Source organism: Hemiscyllium ocellatum, assembly GCF_020745735.1.
Source record: "Hemiscyllium ocellatum isolate sHemOce1 chromosome X unlocalized genomic scaffold, sHemOce1.pat.X.cur. SUPER_X_unloc_5, whole genome shotgun sequence".
Classification (NCBI taxonomy): Eukaryota; Metazoa; Chordata; class Chondrichthyes; order Orectolobiformes; family Hemiscylliidae; genus Hemiscyllium; species Hemiscyllium ocellatum.
This window is the reverse complement of record NW_026867595.1, coordinates 134,293-139,951: the sequence shown is the minus strand read 5'-3', so window position 1 is coordinate 139,951 and position 5,659 is coordinate 134,293. Positions and strand designations below refer to the sequence as shown.

The following is a 5,659-nucleotide window of genomic DNA, read 5'->3' as shown; positions in this document are numbered from 1 at the left end:
ATCCACTCCCTCAGCACTGACCCTCCCTCAGCACTGACCCTCCCACAGTGCCCGCTCCCTCAGCACTGACCCTCCCACAGCACCCTCTCCCTCAGCACTGACCCTCCCACAGTGCCCGCTCCCTCAGCACTGACCCTCCCTCAGCGCTGACCCTCCCACAGCACCCGCTCCCACAGCACTGACCCTCCCACAGCACCCGCTCCCACAGCACTGACCCTCCCACAGTGCCCGCTCCCTCAGCACTGACCCTCCCACAGCACCCTCTCCCTCAGCGCTGACCCTCCCACAGCACCCGCTCCCACAGCACTGACCCTCCCACAGCACCCGCTCCCTCAGCACTGACCCTCCCACAGCACCCGCTCCCTCAGCGCTGACCCTCCCACAGCACCCGCTCCCTCAGCACTGACCCTCCCACAGCACCTGCTCCCACAGCACTGACCCTCCCACAGCACCCACTCCCTCAGCACTGACCCTCCCACAGCACCCACTCCCTCAGCACTGACCCTCCCTCAGCACTGACCTTCCCACAGCACCCGCTCCTTCAGCACTGACCCTCCCACAGCACCCGCTCCCTCAGCGCTAACCCTCCCACAGCGCCCGCTCCCTCAGCACCCACTCCCTCAGCACTGACCTTCCCACAGCACCCGCTCCTTCAGCACTGACCCTCCCACAGCACCCGCTCCCTCAGCGCTAACCCTCCCACAGCGCCCGCTCCCTCAGCACCCACTCCCTCAGCACTGACCCTCCCACAGCACCCACTCCCTCAGCACTGACCCTCCCACAGCACCCAATCCCTCAGCACTGACCCTCCCACAGCGCCCGCTCCCTCAGCACTGACCCTCCCACAGCGCTCGCTCCCTCAGCACTGACCCTCCCACAGCGCCCGCTCCCTCAGCACTGACCCTCCCACAGCGCCCGCTCCCTCAGCACTGACCCTCCCACAGCGCCCGCTCCCTCAGCACTGACCCTCCCACAGCACCCGCTCCCTCAGCACTCACCCTCCCACAGCGCCCGCTCCCTCAGCACTGACCCTTCCACAGCGCCCGCTCCCTCAGCACCCACTCCCTCAGCACTGACCCTCCCACAGCACCCACTCCCTCAGCACTGACCCTCCCTCAGCGCCCGCTCCCTCAGCGCCCCCTCCCTCAGCACTGACCCTCCCACAGCACCCCCTCCCTCAGCACTGACCCTCCCTCAGTGCCCGCTCCCTCAGCACTGACCCTCCCACAGCGCCTGCTCCCTCAGCACTGACCCTCCCACAGCGCCCGCTCCTTCAGCACTGACCCTCCCACAGCGCCCGCTACCTCAGCACTGACCCTCCCTCAGCGCCCGCTCCCTCAGCGCTGACCCTCCCACAGCGCCCACTCCCTCAGCGCTGACCCTCCCTCAGCACCCGCTCCCTCAGCACTGACCCTCCCACAGCACCCGCTCCCTCAGCACTGACCCTCCCACAGCACCCGCTCCCTCAGCACTGACCCTCCCACAGCACCCACTCCCTCAGCACTGACTCTCCCACAGCACCCGCTCCCTCAGCACTGACCCTCCCACAGCACCCGCTCCCTCAGCACTGACCCTCCCACAGCGCCCACTCCCTCAGCACTGACACTCCCACAGCGCCCACCCCCTCAGCACTGACCCTCCCACAGCACCCACTCCCTCAGCATTGACCCTCCCTCAGCACTGACCCTCCCTCAGCACTGACCCTCCCTCAGCACTGACCCTCCCTCAGCACTGACCCTCCCTCAGCACCCGCTCCCTCAGCACTGACCCTCCCACAGCACCCGCTCCCTCAGCAGTGACCCTCCCACAGCACTGACCCTCCGATGGTATATGAGAGACTGCAGGCAGAAGGTAGGGAGAGGAGACAGAATGGTGGTGACAGAGAAGGGGCCGAGGAGAAATTGGTGGTGGCTGGGGGGAGGAGGAGGAGTTCGGGCGGAGTGAGTGAGGGACAGACTGGGAGTCGCTGAGGGAGACGACAGAAGCATCGGGTGACTGACAGACTGACACCTCCCGGTGCCTCCCGATTGTGAACCCCATGCTGCGCTGTGCTGTCTCTGAAAGGAGGCCTTACCAAGTCGAATAGCCAGCTGAAAGCCGCGGTTCGGGCCTGAGCAGAGCTGAGTGGATCACAAGAGCGGAGAGATTAAATCCTGGGGACCACACGGTGATTTTCGAGGATTTTTATTTCATTCAAAAACAAAAAGCAGAAATCAATACAAAGTTAAGACTCACTTTTTTTTGTCAAGAGACGACTCTAGCGCTTTTAATCATTTGTTTTTAAAGAAGGTGTTTCTTCACAGTTAATGATCGCGGTGAAGATTCAGCTGCTGGGTCAGGGGGAAGCTATGATTCATTACAAAAATCACTCCCGAAAGAAGGGGCTGTTCGAACACACACACACACACACACACAGCAATCTCCGCTATGGCACCTCTGAGGGGATTGTGCTGGGGGGGGGGGGGGGGGGAGAGAGGCAGTGGGAGGTGGGATTTGTACAGACGGCTGTATCTGGGGGACAGGGATACAGTGTGGCTCACGGTGGGGTCGGGAGGGGGATGCTGTGCTTTGAAGCACTGCTATTTCTGAACGCTCCAACACATCGTGCGGCTGGGTTCTTGTTGTCTCGCGGAACTAAGGGCTACGGGGAGAGTGCGGGTAAGTGGGAGTTGAAATGCCCATCAGCCATGATTGAATGGCGGAGTGGACTTGATGGGCTGAAGCCTCACTTCCACTCCTGTGTCTCATGGTCTGATGGGAATGGACTCTTTCTCCAGGCAGACAGTGCAATGCAGTCTCAGAGGGTGACGTGACAGAGAGAGCTGTTCCTGTGTACTGGAGGGAGGGGGTGGGGGTCCTCAGGGTCAGATCACTAACCCCCCCACCACACCCTCCCCTGCTCTACCACCCGGGGATGGTGCTGGCATCACCCAATGGACTGAGTACGCAGATTTACTCAATGTCTGGCTTGAAAGACACAGACCCCAACAACACCCACTCCCTCAGCACTGACCCTCCCACAGCACTGACCCTCCCTCAGCATCCACTCCCTCAGCACTGACCCTCCCACAGCACCCACTCCCTCAGCACTGACCCACAGCGTCCACTCCCTCAGCACTGACCCTCCCACAGCGTCCACTCCCTCAGCACCTACTCCCTCAGCACTGACCCTCCCACAGCACCCACTCCCTCAGCACTGACCCTCCCACAATGTCCACCTCCCTCAGACAGTGCCCACCTTCCTGCCTCAGTGAACCTGAGATGAGGTAGGAGGTGGTGTCCCACTGTGAGAACTGATGGCTGTGATGGCCTGGGGTCGGACGTTTAGGGGCTGTTGTGGTGGTGGTGGTGGCACTCTGGTTGGAGACCTGTGAGTGCCCTCCCAACAGGTGGTGGGGGTGAGGGGGGTGATAAACAGCTCGCTCTGGAGAATCTCCGCCCACTGCACTGTCGGTGTGTGCCCGTGTCTGGGGAAGGGGTTGGAATTCCATAATGAGTTTGGGGGTGGGAGGGAAAAGAGGATGGGACGGGGGATCAACAGCGTCTAACGTCCAACTGGCCCCCACCCACTCCCACCTTCTGGACTCCGAGTCCCCTGGGCACAATCCCACACTCTTCCATCGCTCAACCGCACCCCTCCCCGCGCAGTGTTCACACCCCTCTCTGGTGACAATGACAATGCAGAGCGCGTGCGCTTTCTCCCGGGTATCGGGGCTTGAGGTTGGGGGGGGGAAGCTGACTCACTGTCTCTCCCCCCAAAACACGCCACCCTCCCCACCCCCGCAGGGTCAGGGTCAGGGCCGGGTGCGGGAGTGGGGTGGGGGGAGTCAATTCTGCGAAGGAGCGGGGCGAGGTGTGCGGGTGGGTGGTGGTATGTGCGTGAGAGTTGGGGCGGGGGGGATGAAGGAGGGGGAGGGGAGGGGAGGGGAGGGTATCAGAGATGGGGGGGGGTTAATAAAGGAGGACCCACCTAATCAGAGGGAGATATCAGAGGGAAGTGCGAGTTGCAGAGAGAGAGGGAGAGAGAGAGAGAGAGACAGGGGGAGAAAGAGAGAGAGAGAGAGACAGGGGGAGAGAGAGAGAGAGAGACAGGGGGAGAGAGAGAGAGAGAGAGAGACACGGAGAGAGAGACAGACAGACAGAGAGACACACAGAGAGAGGGAATGAGTGAGACAGGGGAACTGGAGAGAGATAGGAAGGGATGGAGAGGGCAAGAGAGTGGGGAATGAAAGAGGAAATGGAGGAAGAGAGATTGGGAGATGGAGAGAGAGAAAATGTTTGGAGGTTGGAGAGAGAGAGAGAGAGAGAGAGCGCAAGGAGAGAGAGGAGAATGGGTAAGTGGGGAGTGAGGGGGGGGGGAGAGAGGAGAAATGAAGAGAGTGGGGTGTAATGGTGGGGGAGGGGGGATGGAGGCGGTGGGAGAGGAAAGGGGGACAAAGCAGGAGAACTGAGGGTGGGATGAATGAGGGGAGCGAGAGAGAGGACAGTGACAGAGAGAGAGAGACACAGAGAGCGAGGGATGGTGAGTGTGGTAGAGGTAAAGGGGGAAGACAGTAGGAGGCACAGAGAGGGAGGGGGGGGTGGAGAGGGCAGGTTGGAGGAGGGGTAGAGGGTCTGGGTGTTGTGCTAACGCTGATCCTGTGGTTTGAAAGGGTCTTCCTGTGTTAACCCGGGGTGGGAGGATTCAGGGGGCAGTGGGTATGGGGGAACACCAAAGCCTACAATCCTATTCAGTTTCTCAATCATTCTGTTTAATCAGTGCAAGGTAAGCGAGGGGGAGGGGGGGGGGTTTGGGAGGGGTGGTGGGTGGGGACGGGGACCGGGAGGGTTCAGTAATCTTCTGTTCACTTGGAGTCATTACGCCTCTTCTTGTCCTGAAAGAGAGCACAGGGGGCAGGCGGTGAGTCCGACACCATGATCCACGGGTACACAACGCTCTCCCCAACCCACTGCTCCTCACCTTCACCCAGCACGCCAGCCCTTCCCATGCTGAACCGCCGCCTGCTGTTCCCTGTGGGACAGGCTGGAGGGAGGGAGGGGGCTGAATGGCCTCTTGCTGTTCCCAATGCTTCCTCCTGTTGAGATGGAGCCGATCACTTCCTTGCCAAAGCACGTCCCAGCAGTGCCAGGGCCCAGCTGTAGTCAGGGGCTGCTGGGGTGTAGTGCAGAGGTCGCTACCTCTGGCCAAGAGGGTCAGAGTTCAGATAGGGACAGTCTAGAGGCAGCACTGCATTCATTTCAAACAGGTAGAGGGAGCTTTACCCTGTATCTAACCCCCTGTCCCTGGGAGTGGGGGACGGTGTAGAGGGAGCTTTACTCTGTATCTAACCCCCTGTCCCTGGGAGTGGGGAACGGTGTAGAGGGAGCTTTACCCTGTACCTAACCCCCTGTCCCTGGGAGTGGGGGGACGGTGTAGTGGGAGTTTTACCCTGTACCTAACCCCCTGTCCCTGGGAGTGGGAGACAGTGTAGAGGGAGCTTTACTCTGTATCTAACCCCCTGTCCCTGGGAGTGGGGGACGGTGTAGAGGGAGCTTTACCCTGTACCTAACCCACCTTCTCATTCATGGCCAGCAGTAACATCAGCTTCCTGAAGATGGCGATAAAGTCCATGAAGAGATCCACACAGTGCCTGGGAGGGAGAGAGAGGGAGAGGGAGGG

General features: G+C 61.0%; 1 long non-coding RNA gene across 1 annotated transcript; it reads right to left on the bottom strand.

Moving 5' to 3' along the window:
- Window positions 1–2,168: 2,168 nt before the first annotated feature.
- On the bottom strand, window positions 2,169–5,632 carry LOC132808973 (uncharacterized). Its single transcript, XR_009642178.1, has 2 exons — window positions 5,555–5,632; window positions 2,169–4,874 (listed from the first exon to the last, which is right to left on the bottom strand). It is a non-coding gene; the product is annotated as an uncharacterized LOC132808973 (long non-coding RNA).
- Window positions 5,633–5,659: the final 27 nt, after the last annotated feature.